A 21,388-nucleotide genomic window follows, 5' to 3' on the forward strand; every position below is an offset into this window, starting at 1 on the left:
CTAGATGTTGAACCAACCTTAAATTCCTGGGATAAACCCCACTTGATCGTGGTGCACTATCTTTTTAATGTTTTTGTATGAAATTTGCCAGAACCTTGTTAAGAATCTTTGTGTCTATATTCATAAGGGATCTTGGTCTGAAGTTTTCTTTCCTTGATGTGTCTTTGTCTGCTTTTGGTATCAGTGTGATACTAGCTTCATACAATGAGTTTGGAAAGGTTCCCTCCTTTTCTATTTCATGGATACTTTGAGGAATATTGATATTTTTTCTTCTTTGAAGGTCTTGTAGAACTTGACTGAGAATTCATCTGGTCCTGCACTTTTCTTGGTTGTTAGGTTTTTGATGACTTCTTCTATTTCAGTGCTTGAAATTGATCTGTTTAAATTGTGTACGTCTTCCTGATTCAGTTTGGGAGGATCATATGTCTCTAAACATTTGTGAATGTCTTCAATATGCTCTATTTTGTTGGAGTATAGATTTTCAAAGTAGCTTCTAATTATGTTATGTATTTCAATGGTGTCTGTCATGATCTTTCCTTTTTCATCACAAATTCTAATAATTTGAGTTTTCTCTCTCCTTGTCTTTGTTAGTGTGGTTAAGTATTTATTAATTTTTTTACTTTTTAAAGAATCAACTTTTGGTTTGTCAATTTGTTGAATTGTTTCTCTTGTTTCAATTTCATTGATTTCAGCTCTCATTTTAATTATTTCCTGTCTTCTACTATTTTAATATTCATCTGTTTTTCTATTTATACGGCTTTGAGATGTAGTGCTAGGCTATTTAATTGTTGACATTTTTTTTTTTAATGTACGAGCCCAACGCAATGAACTTTCCTGTTAGTACTGCTTTCATAATGTCCCAGAGGTTTTGATATGTTGTGTCATTGTTCTCATTTACCTCTAAGAATTTTTTTTTATTTCCCCTCTGATGTTTTCTGTTATCATCGCATCATTCATTAGCATATAATTTAGTCTCCAGGTGTAGGAAGTTTTTGTTTTTTATTTTATCATTGATTTCTAATTGCATTTCATTATGGTCTGACAGAACACAAGGTAGTATCTCTGTTTTTTTCTATTTACTAATGGCTTCTTTGTGACATAGCATATGGTCTGTTTGGAGAGGCATCCATGAGCTGCTGAGAAGAAAGTGTATTTGTTCAATGATGAATGAAATACTCTGTAAATATCCATTAAGTCTACATCATTGATTGTATTGTTTAGTTCTATAGTTTCTTTGTTCAGTTTTGTTTGGAGTATCTATCCAGTGTTGAGAGCCATGTGTTAAAGTCCCCCACTATTAATGTGTTTTGGTCTATTTGATTCTTAAAATCAAAAGAGTTTGTTTGATGTACATAGATGCTCCATTGTTTGGGGCATAAATATTTAAAATCATTATGTCTTGCTGGTTTATGGTTCTCTGGAGCAGTTTGAAATGTCCTTCTTTATCCCTTCTGACTAACTTAGGTTTGAAGTCTACTTTATCTGATATGAGAATGGAGGTCCCTACTTTTTTACTAAGTCCATGTGCATGGTGTGTTTTTCCCCATCCTTTCACCTTTAGTCTCTGGATATCTTTTTCTATGAGATGAGTCTCTTGAAGGCAGCATATCGTTGGGTCTTTCTTTTTAATCCAATCTGCCAGTCTATGTCTTTTGATTGATGAGTTTAGGTCATTAACATTCAGGGTTATTATTGGGATATAATTTGTATTCTTTGGTTTTTACCTTGACTTGGTTTCTCCTTTGATTGGCTTTTCCTTTAGGGTAGTTTCTCCCTTTGCTGACTTGTATTGTTGTTTTTCACTTCCTCCTCATGAAATATTTTGCTGAGAATGTTCTGTAGTGCAGGCTTTCTATTTGTAAATTCTTTTAACTTTAATTTATTGTGGAAAGATTTTATTTCATCATCAAATCTGAAGGTTAATTTTGCTGGTATAGGATTCTTGGTTGGCATCTGTGTTCTTTCAGAGCTTGAAATATATCATTCCAGGCTCTTCTTACTTTTAGGGTCTGGACTGAGAAATCTGCTGATATCCATATTGGTTTCCCCTTATATGTAATCTGACACTTTTCTCTTGCAGCCTTTAAAATCCTATCTTTACTTTGTACGTGAGGTATTCATTATAATGTGTCTTGGTGTGGATCTGTTGTAATTTTTTGCATTTTGTGTTCTGTAAGCCTCTTGTATTTGGTTTTCCATTTCATTTTTCAGGTTTGGGAAATTTTCTGATATTATTCATTGAACAAGTTGTTCATTCCTTTGGTTTGTATCTCCATGCCTTTCTCAATCCCAATAATTCTTAAATTTAGTCTTTTCATGATATCCCATAATTCTTGGATGTTCCATTCATAACTTCTTAGCATCTTCTCAGTTTGGTCAACTTTATTTTCCAGATTAAATATTTTTTCTCCATTGTCTGAGATTTTGTCTTCCATGAGATCTATTCTGTTGGTGATGCTTTCTATTGAGTTTTTAATTTGGTTTATCGTTTCTTTCATTTCAAGTATTTATGTTTGTTTGTTTTCAGATTCTCTATCTCCTTATTGATGTGTTCTTTTGCTTCCTGAATTTGCTCTTTTAACTGTTTAATGGAATGATCATGCATTAGCTCTCTTATCTCATCTTTTGCTTCACAGATCATTTTAATTATGCAGATTCTAAACTCTTTCTGTCATTTCTACTGCCATGCTGTCATTGGATTCTATCACAATAGAATCTTGGTTGGTTAGGGACACTTTCTTATCCTGTTTTTTCATATTGTTTCTGTATATTTCCTTCTAGCAGTGAAGATATGAGGTGCTGTAGGTTTCCCCCTGCAGGCTTTTTGTGACCCTTCAAGTTTCCAGAACCTCTCCTTTGAGGGGGAGATCAATATTAGCAGCTCCCTATCCAAAAAGTAATCAGCCCTAAACCAGATAGTCCGTATAAAGACTTTAATAGTATTTTAATAAAAAGCATGAATTCATTTATTATCTATGGTATAGCCAATAGACTTGCATTGAGCTCTACAACTTCTAGTGGTGGATGAGGAGGATGGAGAGGGGTGTGGGATGCAACTGTTAATGGGAAAATAAGTGAGTAAATAGAGGTACCTGATCAAGGGAAGAGTGAGAATGGAATCAAAAGAAGTTGGTCTTTAGCATGAGAAAAGGGAAAAGGAGACTCCAAGGGAATAGGTAAATAGAAGGAAAATAGAGTGAGAAAAAAAGAAGAAATTAAAAGTTTTTAAAAATCTGTGGTTCACAGTCATCCACCACTCAAACCTCCCAGTCCTCAGTATCTCCATGTGAGTGCACTACCTATCAAAGGCCTCCAGTCTCCTGTAGGTGTCTCAGGAAGTGAGCCACCCCTCCAAGGATGGTGGCCACAACCTCAGGGATAATTCAAAATGTCTGCACCAGCCTCCAAAGAAGCTGGGGAGCTGCAGTGCGGGTGTGTGGGTGAGCCGGGAGTGGCTGTGGCGGAGTTGGGGGGTAGGTGTGGTCTCCCTGTTTTTCTTCTTATTTATGATTTATTTATTTATTCCTATCCTTCTAATTAACACATTTTTTCTTCTTAGTTGTTAACTATAATGGAAGAGTATTAATTTTTGAGTAATCTCCCTGAATAGTTAATGTCCTTTCATTTTAGTACTTTAAAAAAGTACTTCCCATGTAATTTTTGTGACATTTGTGATTTTATGATGATGAATTGTATATTATGTCATGTGAATTACAAGTATTGAAGAATGGATGAAATGGAATCTTAAGAATTTACAATTAGATGAGTGGGAAAGCTTCTAGAAGAGTAGAAAGAGAAAAATATGAACATGAAAAGAGTGTCATAATTCAAGGACAGAGGAAGTAACTCTTTTTAGGTAAGGAAGGAAGAATAAAATCAAATAAATATTTTTATACTAAAAGTTGAGTCTCCAAGTTACTTGGTATGAAGGCTGTTCCTTAGGTGCGAACACCTGTCTACTACTTCTGTAAGATGTCTTATGTAAGCCTCATGGTATCTAAAAAACTACAAATAACAAAGATAAAATCAAAGCTTAGCACTACAAAAATTATCAAATCACAATGAAAAAGAAAACAGGACAAGCTTCTACAAAACAACAAGAAAACAGTTAACAAAATGGCAGATCTATGTCCTTACCTATTAATAACAACCTTGAATATAAATTGACAAAATTATCCAACCAAAATACACAGAGTGGTTTCATGTATTTTTTTAAAGAAACAAGATACAACTATATGATGCGTATAAGAGACCAACTGAAACTTAAAGGGCACGCATGGGTTGAAAGAGAAGTGATAGAAGATATTCCACACAAATGGTGGCCAAAAGACAGCAGTTAACATTTTCTTGAACCTTAGATAAAACATACAATTCCCCTGTCTACAAGTGTGGCATGCTTGTAAGATTATGTCAAAATGAACTCCAACATTGTGTATAACTATAATGTACTAATAAAAGCATTTAAAAAAGAAAAAAAAACATAGAAAAATATAACATTAAAATTGACTAACTAGAAAACCTCAAGTAAACATTTATTGAAGAATCCCAGTAGCTAAAAATTAATTTCCATACAAGCACAAAATATTAGGCTTAAATAATTTTATGGGTGAATTCTACCAAATATTCAAGTAACACACAATGCTAATATTCCATTAATGCCCCAGACAATAGAAAATAAGGATACATTCAATTTTTTTATTGATGCTCATATAATCTTGATACCAAAAACAGACAAGGACATTTTAAGAAAGGAAAATTGTTAATCACTAATTAGTATAAATGTAAAAATCCTAAAATTATTAATAATATTTTAATAATTATCAAAATGTCATCAATGATTTTTTTTAATTTGGAATGCTTGCATTTTAATATTTTAAAATGTATAACGCAATCAGATTAGCCTTAACTCAGAGATAGAAGTGTAATTAGTAAATTGAAGGGCTTATTGTAGGACTCATGGGTTATAATTAGAAAACAACTTTGATTTCTCTATTGCCAGTTTAAATCCATTCTGTGGGATTAGATTTTCTTTATCCCTTGGATCAGAACTAAGGCAGTTTCCATGACTCTTGTGTATTTTGGTTATGTTTTATCACAGCAGACTCTCATTTTAATTAAAGTATCAGAAATAATTAAAACGTTAATATTTCTTTAAAGTTCAGTTTTCTTCCACCTCTCATCTCAGACCTTCTGTAGACTGAATAGCTGAAGTTAGAAAGGGAAAGTGGCAAGTATTTTCTCATTTTCTCTGTAGAGTACTTCTAACCCTGCCACTTTGCTTATGAGAGTTCACGATCCCTCTAGAATTGCACCAGAGTAGGGGATAGGTGAGTGGAAGAGTTTGCTCTATATTGATTAATAATGCTATGAACCAACATCAACATTGTCTGAGTCTAGCTGATATCTAAAACCAATTTGTTTTCTTATGCTGTATTCTTGTGGGCTTTTCTGCAATGTTCTTGTCCTTTGTATCTTTCAAACAGAATTTAAAAAATACTGTACTGGGTCTTTTGAGATCTGGTGACAGGTGTTCCACCTTGAAGTGGTTCCTTTGAAGCTCCTTTTCCTAGGCTTAAGGTGAACATGATCCCTGCTTCCAAGTCCTTCCACTAGAAAGGATTCAGATTCACAGAATGTCTATAGCTTTGTCCTAACTCCCCTTCTAATTTCCAAGACTTTTCTTTGCCTCTCCATCTTCTTTTAAATATGAATACTGCTGCTCTTGGTCGGCTAAGGGTCACAAAACCTATTTATAACAACCTCCTTCATAACACCAGCATGGTGGTCTCACACCTCACATTGGAATGTGTTGTTTATTGTCTTGGGTCCTCAGCCAAACCACAGACTGAAATTTTTCCATTTAAAAATCCTGTATAGGGTTGGCTTACTGTTAGGAAAATCCATTAATGTAATTCATCACAATAAATAAATAAAGGATAAAATATAATATTATCTCAATAGAAGTGGAATAACTATTTAATGGAGTTCAAAGTTTATAACAAAAGAAATCTTATAGCCTACCATTAGAAAATAATGTCTTAATCTGATTGGGCATCTATCATAAACTTCCATAGTGAATATCATATTTAATGATAAAATGCTAGCAGCTTTATTTTTTCATCAGGATTATGTGTATGGTTCACTTGAAAAAATGTAATATACCAATCACTGACATATGCTAAGTGGAAATTCTTTGACCCTACATCAAAGAACTGGTTAAGAACATGTACCTCCAAATTTCAAGTTAAAAATGAAATCCTGAAAATGTATTTCATATTTATGGGTCACCATTTTGCTTTCACTAATCAACCTACTACTATTACTGTTTTTGCATTACCTTACCTGCTTATTTATTTGTGGTAAAAACATTTAAAATCAATTTGGTAATTTGCAAGTATACAAGAAGTTGTTATTAACCCTAGTCATCATGTTGTATGATAGCTTGAAATTATTCTTCTTGCCTAACTGAAATTTTGTATCATTTTACCAATATCTTCCCAATTCTCCTCTTCCTCCAGGTTCCTGGTAACCACCATTCTATTCTCTGCTTTTATGAGTTCAACTTTTTTAGATTCCCCATATAAGTGAGATCACACAGTATTTGTCTTTCTGTGCCTAAATTATTTCACTTAACATAATGTCTTCCAAGTTCATCCCTGTTATCATAAATGACAGAATTTATTACCTTTTAAAGGATGGATATATTCCATTATTTTTATATACTACAGTTTTAATCTATTTATCTGCTGATAGGCATGTAGGTTGATTCCATATTTTGGCTAGTGTGAATAATGTAGCAATGAACATGGGGATGTTGGTATCTCTTTGACATACTGATTTCATGATCTTTTGATGTATACCCAGTTTTTAGCATTAATGAATTATATGACAGTTGTATTTTTAATTATTTTGAGGAACTTCCATAGTTTTTTCTATAATGGTTCTAATAATTTCCATTCTCATCAGCAGTATACGAGGATTATCCTTTGTCCACATCCATACCAATGCTTGTTGTATCTTTTTGAAAATAGCTCTTCTAATAGGCATAAAGTGATATCTCAGTGTGATTTTAATTTATATTTATTTGATTATTAGTGATGTTGAACATTTTTTTTTCATATACCTTTTGCACTTTCATATGCTTTCTTTGGAGAAATATGTAGGTAGTTCCTTTGCTCATTTTATTAAGGTTATTTGTTTTCTTGCTGAGTTCTTTGAGTTTCTGATATATTTTAGATATTACCCCTTATCATATACATGGTTTGGAAATATTTCTTCCCATTAAATTTTCTCTTCATTTTGTTGATTGTTCCCTTTACTGTACTAAAGCTCTTTATAGTTTGATGTAGTCCCATTTGTCTTTTTTTTTTTTTTTTTTTTTTTTGCTCTGGCTGCCTATGCTTTTGGAGTCATTCAAAAACTCATTGCCTACACCAATGTCACAAAACTTCTCTCCTATGCTTTCTTTTAGTAAGTTTACAGTTTCAGGTCTCTCATGTAAGTCGTTATCCATTTTGACTTGACGTGTGTGTGTATGATGTGAGATTTGGGTCCAAGTCCATTCTGCATGTGGCTATTCACTTTTTCTGACACTATTTATTTAAGAGATGTACTTTTCCCACTCTGTGTTCTTGGCAACTTTGTCATAAATCATTTGACCATAAATGCATGAATCTATTTCTGGGTTATCTATTCTGTTCCATTGGTCCATGTCCGTTTTATGCCTGCACCATATAGTTTTAATTAACATCGCTTTTTAAAATATTTTGAAATAGGTACTATGATGGCTCCAGTTTTGGTTTTCTTGCTAAATAGTTCCTTGTTCCTTTTTCAACAGCAATTTTATGAAATAATCAGTAATAGGTGTCTAACAAAAGATGTACACAAGCTTTATAGAGAAAACTACACACTGCTACTTTAAATCTTCCAGGAAAACCCAAAGAAAGTATGAGAATTGCCATGTTCATGGAAAGGAAGTTGTAATAATATAAATATGTTAATTTCCCCCAAATCAAAGAATTCAATAAAATTTCAATCAAAGACTTTATAGGAATAATAACCTAAATTCTGGAGTGGGGAAAATGTGAGAAAGAATATACAAGGATTTCTATATTTTTTTACAATATTTTATTTTTTAATGTATTTGGTACACAGGTGTTCATTGTATTCTTTTTTTGTACTTCTGAAGCAATATATTTATAAAAAGAGTACTGAATACATGACTTTGGTATTGCAGTGGTGTCAACAAGCTAACTCACAAAGTAACTGAAAATTTGGTATAGATTCAAATCTACATACATTTGGTTACACTCTGCATTCTCTATCTGTTACTCAGAGGGTATTTTATTCTCTTAATCCCCCACAGTTTTGGGATTTATGAAATATAGTTGTTGTAAGGAATTTAAAAATTAAAAAAATACTTTTGAATATAGGACAAAATATGAGGAAACTCCAAATTTCAAGCTATAATTTTTCTATTTCCTTTTACTGGATGAACAAAATACTGTAAGCTAATACACATAACAATAAAACACAAGCATGTACTCTGTCATGATTGAGATCCCAGGCCTCAGACCACAGTTCAGCACCTACAGCATGATATGTTAAGGGTAGTCTCCTTACCATACAAACAGTGCTAATATGAATATCCAGCAAAGTAGGCTTAATTCACATACTACCCACTCATGATTTGAGGTGGATACAATACATCCATAGATCCCCAGTATGTGACAAACACCAAGATAAATTTTTCAGTCACTGTATCTCTATAAACTTAATTACTATTATGTGAAATACTTTAAATCATAAGATGGAGAATGGTCACAACTACAAAAGAGGTAAGCTTTAACATCATATCTGACAGACTTATTTTACTGTTAAACTCAAAACAAAACAGAGACTTATTACACTTTTAATAAGAGTGAGTAGCCAGAAAATAAATATATAAGTCTCTCAAATTCAAATTCACAGTTAGGGATTTTAAAATAATAGCAGACTTTGGTTCCCTCTAGATGGGATTTTAAATTGATGACATAAATGAAAGAATCATTCCTTTTGTAATTAGGTATCAAGAAAGAATGATGAAGGTCAACTTGCTGAATTGTATGATTTTGTTTTACAATTGAATCTTTATTGAATCTTTTATGCTCATGAAGATTAAATCCAAAATAAAAAGTCTGTTGGAAAAAATAAAAAAATAAAGAATAGGACAAAGTATGCTCATAATAAATTTTACTTTATGTTTCTGTGAGGAGAGATTATCAATCTGGTTCAGACAGTGAAGCATCTGGGAATCAATCCCATTTGAAAAACACCATGAAATTCTTACATATTTAACTCGATCTTATAAACTAGGAGCAGATTTACTCAAAGGAAACATGACATATATATGCCATATACAACTACAACTACACATGTGCATAAAAAGTATTTCTAAATTAGTCCAGTAGCCTACATTTGCTGCCACTTCAATCAGTTTGTCATATGCTAGCACTCCTAGCAATCAATGTGAGAAGAATTTATGAATGGAATTATAAGAGTGAAAAATTCTCATGTATTAGCCTAATATTTTCCCTTTTGAATGGAGAAAGAGCATCAATTTTGGAGAATAGGTAAAACAATCTCAACTGGTCTTGTGTAAAAAATAAATCTCTGGCATGCAAAGTCAACAGGTTGTTGAAGAAAAGGCCTAATTGCTCTCCAAGCAGAATGAAAACATTTTAAACACTCCTATCAGTTTCAATATAACAATTCTTTCTTTAAAAGATTTCTGACTTTTCGATAAGAACTAATTTATCTTATGTTAGGTCAAATATTCCTTCATTTAAAGACAGAACTTATATTTTAAAACCCAAATCAGGAACTGTTTGAATGCTTGCTTCTTCTTAACAAAGTTAAAATGGTCACTCCACAGTGTCCATTCAGATAATGAGTTTTTATCAAGTGGGAATCAGAGAAACTGCTCCTTAATGTGGTAATGCCCAGGCATTCTAAATTTTGTTGTGTGTAGACTTTAATTAGTTTATAAAGATAAATGAAGATTTGCTGGTGTTCAAATTTCCCTTTATGACTGGAGGGAAAAAGAAAAGAAAATAGAAATTCCCAGACACCTTTTCTTTACTGGCTGTGCAGGCCCTACAAAGACACGTATAGTCAGTCTGCTTTCTGAAGATTGTTCAGGAAATTATTGATTAATTAATCCAATAATATTTATTGAATACCCACTAGGTTACATCAGTGTTCTAAATACTGGAGATAGAACAGTGAACAAAATAAAGTTGATTAATGAACATGTATATAATGTTAGTAGTAAATGTTATATGAAGGAAATTAATCAGTACATGAAAATAGAATTGTGGTTGATGCTATTTAAGATAGAGTGGTCAACAGAGGTTGCATTGAATGTCAAAGGAGTGGGGATGGTTAAAGGCCAGGGCTCCCCTAGGGTCTGTCCCATGGCAGATTTTGGGGCTGGACTTTTGCCTGGGGTGTGTTCAGAATCTGACATGAGATCTTGTGTAGATCTTTGCTGTGAATTCCCCTAGTGCATGGCCACAGTGTGCACGTCTGGCCCACCATCTCTGTGGGGTTGCAGTGGTATTCCTTTTGAAAGCTGTAAACCAAGTCAGTAGGTTTTGATGAGCCAACAGGGTTCAGTCCAAGATGTGTGAGCCCTGCAGGCACCTGGTATGCCTCAACCCCACTCTAGCTCTGTAGAAAATGGGGGAGTTCACCATAGCTCTTGGAATTGGATTCTAAACTTCAGGATCAAGCAGTGAAGGACTTGGAATAAGATACCTCCTGAGTCTCACAGAGGACCCCAGCAGCTATGACTGCCTTTCTCTTCATACCCCACTCCCTCTCTTTCCCCTTCCTGCCCACGTCATCTTCCTCACTCTTCTATGCCCCATTAATCCCTCTTGGTCACTCTCACCTCCTTCCTCTTTCTTTCTTGTTCCTTTCCTGCTGCCCCTTTCTTGTCCCTTCTCCAAACCTTCCTCCTATCTAGGACTTCTTTTTCTCCTCTTTCCTCCCACCTCCAACTTCCTTTTCCCTCCATTCTCTCCTCCCCTTTCTCCTTCCATCTTCTCTCCTCACTTCCTGCTGTGCTCTCTACCCTCCCTTTGCCCCACCACATCCTCTCTGCCTTATCCCCTCCTTCTTCCCCTGCCTCTTCCCCCTGCCTCACCCCTCAGTGTTTGCAGGGGTTGGCCTACCAATGCTCTGCCCTGTCCCACTTCTTGCAATTGGGGTCTTGCTTCAAGGTCGATGTCTCCTCCTGTACTCAAGCCCCAGGGCAAGGGCCTCCTGTCAGCACCCAGCTCTGGTGAGCACAGTATGAAGGCCTGAGGAGGCAACAGAGGACCCAGGTCCACCTCCTGGTGTTCCCCAAAGGAGGGGGCATGCATACTTCTGCTGGATCCATGATCAGTGCTGTTTGGAATAACAAGGAAGCAAGGAGCTCCCTGTCTCTGGAAGAGGGAGATTCTGAGGTAGAGGGGATTCTGGAAGAAGCTCACAGAAGCCGTCTTCAAACTCCTGAATCTCCATGGCACACACACCTAGAGATGTATTGCTTAGTGCAAACCTTCCACCATGAAACCAGTCAAGTGAAGCCTGAGGGTCAACTTGTGGATTCTGACCAAAGGCTCCCTCCAGAAGGAGACCTACACATGTTCAAAAACAGTCAGGAGACCCTGCAAGGAACCAAAATCCCAGAGACAACCCAGTGTCAATGTCAGGTGGGCAGTGCCCAAATAAAGGCAGCAGGACCCAGCTTAAAAACCAGCATTCAGTGTCTTCCTTTCATAAAAAACTCACACGGGTCTGGTAAACCTGCTCACTATCAGTTTCCCCAGGGGAAAACTCCCAGGATTTCCAAAATTCTCCAGAACCTGGGCTTATATGGCCCAACCTGAAGTTTTCTAGTTAGCCGTGGGTCTCAGCCTTGAGGCCCTCTATGGATTCATCAAAAAGTCAAAGAGACAGAGCCTCCAGCTACATGCAAGAGCTGGACTATCCCAATTGTAAGAACTTCATAGTGGGAATACGATCTTGATCTTCAGAACATCAAGTGATTGTCCAGATCAGATTGTTCATCATTTAGAATCAAATAGTACTATCTGATCAACACAGCCCCATTCTGCTTCTCTAAGAAGAGTTCTCTATGAAGCCCTAGATGTCCATTCCTTGGGGGATCCAGTAGGACGCCTTCTTCCTCCATAAAAGAGAATTTTTTAAATTCATTTTTATTGTAAACAAAAGGGATACACCTTGTTTCTCTGTTTGTACATGAAGTAGAGGATACCATTTGTGTAATCATACATTTACCTAGGGTAATAGTTTTTGATTCATTCTATTATTTTTTCTCCCCCCCACTCCTCTTATCCCTCTTTAGAGTCCTTCCCTCCTCCATTCTTGCCCCCTTCCCACCCCGTATATGTGTCATCATTCGCTTATCACTGAGATCATTCGTCCTTTGCATCCATTTGCCTGCAAATGCCATCATTCTATTACTCTTTATGGCTGAGTAATATTCCATTGTGTGTATATATATATATATATATATATATATATATATATATATATATCACAGTTTCTTTATCCATTCATCAATTGAGGGGCATCTAGGTTGGTTCCACAATCTGACTATTGTGAATTGAGCAGCTATGAACATTGATGTGGCTGTATCTCTGTAGTATACTGATTTTAAGTCCTTTGGGCATAGGCTGAGGAGTGGGATAGCTGGATCAAATGGTGGTTCCATTCCAAGTGTTCTAAGAAATCTCAACACTGCTTTCTAGAGTAGCTGCACTAATTTGCAGCCCCACCAGCAATGTATGAGTGTACCTTTTTCCCCACATCCTCGCCAACACCTATTGTTGCTTATATTCTTGATAATCGCCATTCTAATTGGGGTGATATGAAATCTTAGGGTGGTTTTGATTTGCATTTCTCTTATTACTAGAGATGTTGAACATTTTCCCATACGTTTGTTGATTGCTTGTAGATCTTCTTCTGTGAAGTGTCTGTTCATTTCCTTAGCCCATTTGTCGATTGGATTATTTGTATTCTTGGTGTAGAGTTTTTTGAGTTCTTTATAGATTCTGGAAATTAGTGCTCTATCTGAAGTATGATTGGCAAAGATTTTCTCCCACTCTGTATGCTCTCTCTTCACATTGCTGATAGTTTCCTTTGTTGAGAGAAAGCTATTTAGTTTGAATCTATCCCAGTTATTGATTCTTGCTTTTATTTCTTGTGCTATGTGAGTCCTGTTAAGGAAGTCTGATCCTAAGCCAACATGTTGAAGATTTGGACCTACTTTTTCTCCTATAAGATGCAGGGTCTCTGGTTTGATTCCGAGGTCCTTGATCCATTGTGAGTTGAGTTTTCTGCAGGGTGAGAGATAGGGGTTTAGTTTCATTTTGTTGCATATGGATTTCCAGTTTTCCCAGCACCATTTGTTGAAGAGGCTATCTTTTGTCCATTGCATATTTTTGGCACCTTTGTCTAGTATGATGTTACTGTAGTTATGTGGGTATGACTCTGTGTCTTCTATCCTGTACCATTGATCTGCCTATTTTCATTTTTTTCCCATCCTTTCACTTTTAGTCTGTGGGTATCTCTTTCTATGAGATGAGTCTCTTGCAGGCAGCAAATTGTTGGATCTTTCTTTTAATCCAATCTGTCAGTCTATGTCTTTTGATTGATGAGTTCAGGCCATTAACATTCAGGGTTATTATTGAGATATGACTTGTATTCCCAGTCATTTTGGCTTATTTTTGGTTTTTAACTTGACTTGGTTTCTCCTTTATTTGGCTATTCCTTTAGAGTAGTTCCTCCCTTTGCTGACTTACCTTGTTGGTTTTGTTTCTTCCTCGTGTAATATTTTGCTGAGAATTTTCTGTAGTACTGGCTTTCTTTTTGTAAATTCTTTTAGGTTTTGTTTATCATGGAAGGATTTTATTTCATCGTCAAATCTGAAGGTAAGTTTTGCTGGGTATATGATTCTTGACTGGCATCCATTTTCTTTCAGAGCTTGAAAAATGTTGTTCCAGGCCCTTCTAGCTTTTAGTGTCTGGATTGAAAAATCTGCTGATATCCGTATTGGTTTCCCCCTGAATGTAATTTGATTTTTTTCTCTCGCAGTCTTTAAAATTCTGTCCTTATTTTGTATGTTAGGTATTTTCATTATAATGTGCCTTGGTGTGGGTCTGTTGTAATTTTGTATATTTGGAGTCCTATAAGTCTCTTGTACTTTGATTTTCCATTTTATTCTTCAGATTTGGGAAATTTTCTGATATTATTTCATTGAATAGATTGCTCATTCCTTTGGTTTGTTTCTCTAAGCCTTTCTCAATCCCAATAATTCTTAAATTTGGCCTTTTCATGATATCCCATAATTCTTGTAGATTCTGTTCATGATTTCTTACCATCTTCTCTGTTTGTTCAACTTTTTCTCAAGATTAAATATTTCTCCTCAGTGTCTGAGTTTCTGTCTTCCAGGTGTTCTATCCTATTGGTTATGCTTTCTATGGAGTTTTTAATTTGGTTTATTGTTTCCTTCATTTCAAGGATTTCTGTTTGTTTTTTTCAATATCTCTAAGTCTTTATTGAAATGATCTTTTGCTTCCTGTACTTGCTCTTTTAACTGTCGATTGGTGCTATCATTCAATGCCTGCATTTGCCCTTTCATCTCATCCTTCAATGCCTGCATTTGCTCTTTCATCTCCTCGTTTGCTTCTCTGATTGTTATGTTTATGTACATTCTGAACTCCCTTTTTGACAATTCTTCTGCCATGCTATCTTTGGATTTTATTGCTATATCATCTAGGTTTTTTGGGGACATTTTCTTCCCTTGTTTTCTCATATTGTTCAGGTATCTACCCCTCTAGTAGTGAAACTCTGGGATATTGCAGATTTCCTCTATTGACTAATATTGTCTCTGTAGATTTCCAATAACTCACCTATTAGCATTCAGTAGCCTGAAGTCTTGGAGGAACTTGATAATGCGGTGCTCCACTAGGAACCTGGCCTTCTAGGGGTGGCTCTGAGTTGGTCCCGAGTCTCTCAATACCTCCTCTTCTTGGCTCCTGGGTCTTGTCAAAGGTCCTCTAGCCTCCTGTAAAGTGTCTCAGGAAGGGAGCTGCCCTTCCAATGATGATGGCCATGCCCTCAGGAGTAATTTGAAATGCCTGCATCTGCCTATAAAGAAGTCTCTGGCTGGTTCCGTGGTGGCAACAAACCTGGGTGTGGTGATTGGGCGGGGGTGTTCAGTGATGGCGTCTGTCTTTGGCCTGGTGGTTGGTCGGGTTGGCTATCCCCTGCTCAGCTCCGCAAGGCAGGCGAGTTGGGTACCCGCCTGCTACCTCTGCAATGCAAGCAGCCTGACTCATGCACCAGCTCACTCCGCGACTGACCAACCAGTGATGGCACCAACCTAGGTGCAGGGGTCAGGTGGGGTTGTTCAGTTTTGACTTCTGTCATTGGCCTGCTGGCTGGGTGGGTTAGCTGCCTGCCGCCTACCTCCGTGATGTAGGCGGCCTCGCTCACCCGCCAGCTCGCTCTGAGACTGCGACCAACCAGTGATGGTACGGAGAGCTAGGTGTCCTAAAAGAGAATTTTGAAACAGAGAGTGGGAACTTTAGCCAATGAAGTGCATAAATGATACCTATGAGTCAATGGGTGTAGACAATCTTGTTTTCAATATTTTCTGAATCCTCAATATATGCTGGGTAATATGAGTCTGAGCATTCAAAAAAAAAATAAGATAGAGTGGTCAGAGAAGACCTTAACCAAGGAAGTGACTTTTCAGCAGAGGCTTGAATGAAGCTAACTCTGTGGAAATATTGGGGAAGGCAGTCCTTGACAGAGGAAAAAATGTTAAGTGCAAATTCCCAGGGCCAGGGGGTATTTTTGTCTTAGAAGAAGAACATGAGATTACTGTGTGACTTGAGCTTAGTTAAAAAAAAAAAATAGAGCCAGTGACAGGAATTGAGGGCAGAGAAATAGCCAGAGATCATAAAGTAAAGACTTCCTTGGATCACAATAAATACTGTAGATGTTATTGTAAGTGTGATGGGAAACCACTGGAGAATTCTGCATTTGTATGGGAATGATATACACTGGCTTATGTGTTTAAAAGTGTCATCCTGTAAACTATAGAAGGATGAACTATAGAGGAATAAGAGTGAAAGGTGGGAAACAAGGTAGGAAGCTATTGCAGTAATCCAAATAAGAGATCATGGTGACTAAGATCTGTAGTGTACTGGTAGAATAGATGAGATGTATGAGAGTAGAATCTGTTGAATTTGTGGATTATCTGTGACATGTAAGAAAAGAGACTAAGTGATGACTCCAACTTTTGTAACTTTATCAAATGTATGAATAGTACTACCATTTATTGGAATGCTAGAAATACTAGAGAAGGAGCAGGTTTAGGGAAGAGGTGAAATCTAGGGTTCAGTTTTGGAAATGTTAATTTTCAGATTTCTGTTATAAATCTAGGATCACATAGTAGATGTGAGACTGAAATCCAATGGAAGGTTAGAGTTGGGGGCATTTGAGGAATGTTAGCTTATTAATTATAGTTAAAGCAATGAAATCACCTGAGGAGAGAAGGTAGAGAGGAACTAGTGTCTGAGGTTTGATACTAAGGCATTACTGTGTATATAAATTTGGATAAGAAAATAGTAAAGAAGGGGCTGGGGAGATAGCTCTGTTGGTAGAGTGTTTGCCTTGTAAGCACAAGGCCCTGGGTTCAATCCCCAGCACCGCAAAAAAAAAAAAAAAAAAAAAAAAAAAAAGAAAATAGTAAAGGAGATTCCAAAGCAGGCTGCAAGCAAGGGAAGAAAAGCAAGTCCTGGGAGCCAAGTAAAGGAAGTATTTTGTGATAGAATGATCAACTTTGAAGAATGGCACTGAGATTTTTCAAGTATATGAAAATTGAGGGTTAACATTAGATTTTGGTGTGTGAAGGGGACTTAATGTACCAGATTTTAGTAGAGTATTAATGACTAAAAACATATTGTAGTGAATTTAAGGAATAGTTGAAGGGAAAGAAGTGAAGGTTGAATAGATAATACTTTCAAAGATTTTGGCTATAAAATAGAATAACAAAATGTTGAGTATTGAATGTTGAAACAAGGAAAATTTTTGAGTGAAGCTATTATAGCATGTTTGCTGATAAAACGTTAGCAAAGTAGACATGGGAGAAAAGGAAGATAACTCCAGAAGCATTATTCTTGAGGTAATGAGAAGGATATGGGTGGTGATACATACATGGAGGAACATTGGTCTTAGGTAGGAGTCAGATAATTTATTTGTTGTAATTTGAGAGAAGGCAAAGTGTATGGGTACAGATATAATGAGATTGGAAAGTGTGGTAACAAAAGACATGGAAATTAGAATTTTTCTTGTTTTTTTTTTTTTCCAGTGAAATAAGAAATCATCAGGTAAGTGAGGAGTAGAGAAAAGGTGTTGGGGTTTTGAGCAATGGGGTGGTATAATCATCTTAAACAATGGGAGAAGGATTTGATCTTAGGGAAGTATATTTGAACTACCAGGCAACACTGAAGGCTCATAGTCATAAATCAAAAATGAGCTTACCTGCATAACTAATTGTCAGTCATATTTATAAACTGAATTACAAGAATGCATTAGATGGTGAGATGAATTAAACTAAGGTTGAGGTTTTGCCTATGGCTACATGCATAGGTCTAATTTATGACATTTCTCTTAAAGCTGTATAAGAAATATGTGAGGCTGCACATTAGAATGCAATATGTAGACTAGAAATTCACCTGAATCAGGGATTTGAGAAAGGAGTGACTTGAGATAAAGCTGGGGAGATAAAGATATTTCCAAGAAAGACATCATTAATTCCTCTGATTTTTCCATATAAATCAGTCTTTACATAACCAAATTTTGTGATGACTTTCAATTACAGAAAAAAAAGCAAGAGGCAAATTCACTTTTTGAGTGAATTCACTTTGGGGTATTTCTTTCCAATTCCCCCATCATTCAATACACTATTTCTACCAAAATCTCTCAGAGAAAGAAGTGACATCAAGCAATTGTAGGCTTAACAGTGAGAAGAAATCAATGAGAGGTGAAAGCAGAATTGCTCAACAAACCTCGTGAGGGCTCTGGTCATTCTCTAGGTCATCTCTTCTCTTCCTTTTTAGGTGGGACATATTTGATATAGTATGAAAAGGAAATCCCAGCAAGGAAACCTAATTGTCTAAATGGATGCCTAGAATATTTTATGGTGGTGGAGAATAGCAGTTGTAAAACTTTTACCTTGTGCTCTAGTTTTTAAGAAGTTAGAATGGAAACATTTTCTAAAATAATCTTTTAAAAAATCAATTAATTAGAAAGCCTTTCTTGGTAGAAACATTTAAGAAGTCCTTCATGTGTGTGTGTGTTTTGTGTGTGTGTGTGTGTGCGTGTTAGCAGGCATGATTTCAACTAAGGCAGCTGTTAGCAATAGTTCATGGCACATAACTCTGCAGACAGCCCTACATACCCCAGCAGTTCTCTGTGAATTTTCCAGTTAAATATATGCTGTGCAATAGGCTTCATTTTACAGACTTGGCACATTGGCAGTTGTTTTGCACACTGGCAGCTGTTTTGTTGAATTTTTTAATTATACAACTGATGACAGCAGTCTAAATAGCTTTCCATGTTTTCTAATTCTTCCTTAAGGAAAATGGGCCAACACTTCCAATAATCATACATAGAATCATGGCTCTTTGAAAACTTTCTGGTCCATATCATAAAAAAACATGTCATGATAGACCTTATGAAAATATTAATGAACCTGGTTCTTATCCTAAAATTAATAACAAGAGGACAAGAAAAGAAAGTGTTTTTTAACATTTATTTTAAGATAAAACAACATAGTTGTATCTCTTAGGTTATTCTGCTGGTCTTGCCTGGATTCCCTCCTCAAGTAGAATTCAACTAGTCTGAGATGACTTCCGTTATATGCCAGGCAGTTGGTGCTAGCATTTCATCCTCCATTTGTGCTCTCATGGTTCAAGAAGGTAAACTGTTTTCCTTATGTGGTAGCCTCAGGGCAGTATGCAAGAGGAGGAAAGTGAAATCTTCACAGTACTCAACATCACTGTTCATTAGGGAATTGCAAATTAAAATGACAAGAAGATATGACTTCATACCTCTTAGAATGGCTATTCTCAAAATTATGAAAGATAACAAATGTGGCAAAAAAGGGAACCCTGATACTCTATTGGTGAGAATGTAAATTAGTACAGCCATTATGGAAAGCAGCATGGAGGGTCCTCAAAAATTTTAAAATAGAACTATCATGTTATTGAACTGTCCCACTTCTGGGTATATATCAAAAGAAAATGAAATCAGTATATACAAGAGATAGTAAAATCCTCATGTTTATAGCAGCACTATTTATAATAGCCAAGATGTGGAATCAATTTAAGTACCTATCAGCAGATGAATGAAAAGGAAAGTGTGACATATATAAACAATGAAACACTATTAAGTCTTAGAAAAGAAGGAAATCCTGTCATTTGTGACAACATGGTTAACGTGTGTTAAGCAAAATAAGTTAGTCACAGAAAGATAAGTACTATATGATGTGAATTATATGTGGAATCTTAAATAGTCAAATCATAGAAGTATGATGGCAGTTACAGAGTCTGGGGACAGGAGGGGGTTCAGGAGATATTGGTCAAAGAACATAAAATTTTAGTTAGGAGTACGTTTGGGAGATCGATTATATAACATGATAACTATAGTTAAAAACAATTTCTTGTATACAGATGTTCCTTGACTTGTGATGGAGTTACATCACAATAAACCCATTGCCAGTTGAAAAATGCAATAGGCTAAAAATGCTTCTAATACACTTAATCTATCAAGCATCATAATTTAACAACACAGTGTGCTGTAGATTAGTGGTTGTTGACCCTTATCATTTTGTGGCTAAGTAGAAACTGCAACTTGCTGCTGCCCAGCATCAGGAAAGAGTATCATATGGGATATTGCTAGCTCAGGAAAAGATTAAAGTTAAAATCTGATAGTATGGTTTTTCTTTTGAATGTATATCACCTTTGCATCGTTTTAAAGTTGAAAAATCATTAAGTAGAACTGTCTTAAGTCGGGGATCTTCTGTACTTTAAAATTACTACAACAGCAGATTTTAAGTGTTCCCATTTTACAAACTTACTGCTTTTAACAAATATATTGACATTATATTAACAGCAAAGTCACTTATTTTATTCAATTGCATTTTAAATCATTTTGTAACAGAGGAGTTTAGACAAGTGAGAACATTTGTACCACGGAAGTAAACTAGGCCATTTTTTAACAATATTTTATTTTAATTATGCTATACTCGCCATAATATATATAAGATTTTAAAGTGTGTTAATCTGTGTATTTCCAAAATGTACATATATAATTTAATACAATAAACTTCCTTGTTTTGATTTTATGTTTTTTAAATAATGAAGAACATTAGTGCAATAAAATACAATTTTCATTTTTATATGGGAAAAGTAATATCTAATATTAATGTCAACAGTATATTTGAAAAAGTAAACCTTTCTTGAGGTAGTAGGATTGCAAGTTCAAATCAAGTCTCAGCAACTTTGTGAGGCCCTAATAAACTTAGCAAGACCCTGTCTCCATTAAAAACAAAAAATCTAGGAATGTGGCTCAGTAGTTAAGCACCACCCTTGGGTTCAATCTCTGATATGTATATGTTTATACATATATAAATTTCTCCAGAGGTCATTGAATTCTTAAATATTCAATGGTGCTCTTGGGAGATAATAGGGAGATTACAAGAAGTTTGCATCAAGAGATTATTACATTTATTATACAAATGCAGTGATGTACATGGAACCCTTTAAAATCAGTATCAGTGTGCCATTTTCTATTAATATTTACCTTAAGATGTCAGTTAAAGCCCTGACTCTTTTCCTAGATGACATTGTCTGTGAAAAATATGAGCTTTGGCTCTTAAGGGTTTTTTTGTGGTCCCATATAAATTTTATGATTGTTTTTTCTATGTCCATATCTATGAAAAGTTCATTGGAATTTTGATAGAGATGGTGTGTAATCTGTAGATCATTTTGGGTAGTACAAACATTTTAACAATATTCTTCCAATCCATGAACACAAGGTAATTTCCCATTTACTGTGTCTTCTTCAATTACTTCATCAATATTTTATAATTTTCAGTGTAGGAATATTCACTTTCTAGGTCAATTTTCTTGGTTAATTATTTTATTTTTAATGCAATTGTAAATTTCCTTTTGAGGTTGTTTATTTTCAGTATACAGAAATGCAAGTGATTTATATAAGTTGATTTCATATCCTGCAACTTTGTTGACTTGTTTATTAA

General features: G+C 35.5%; 1 pseudogene; it reads left to right on the plus strand.

Annotated features, from left to right (window-relative positions):
- Positions 1-11,918, plus strand: part of LOC124972288 (uncharacterized protein C9orf152-like) — a 68,264-nt pseudogene extending 56,346 nt beyond the window's left edge.
- The last annotated feature ends 9,470 nt before the right edge of the window (positions 11,919-21,388 follow it).

Source organism: Sciurus carolinensis, chromosome X, assembly GCF_902686445.1.
Source record: "Sciurus carolinensis chromosome X, mSciCar1.2, whole genome shotgun sequence".
Lineage (NCBI taxonomy): Eukaryota > Metazoa > Chordata > Mammalia > Rodentia > Sciuridae > Sciurus > Sciurus carolinensis.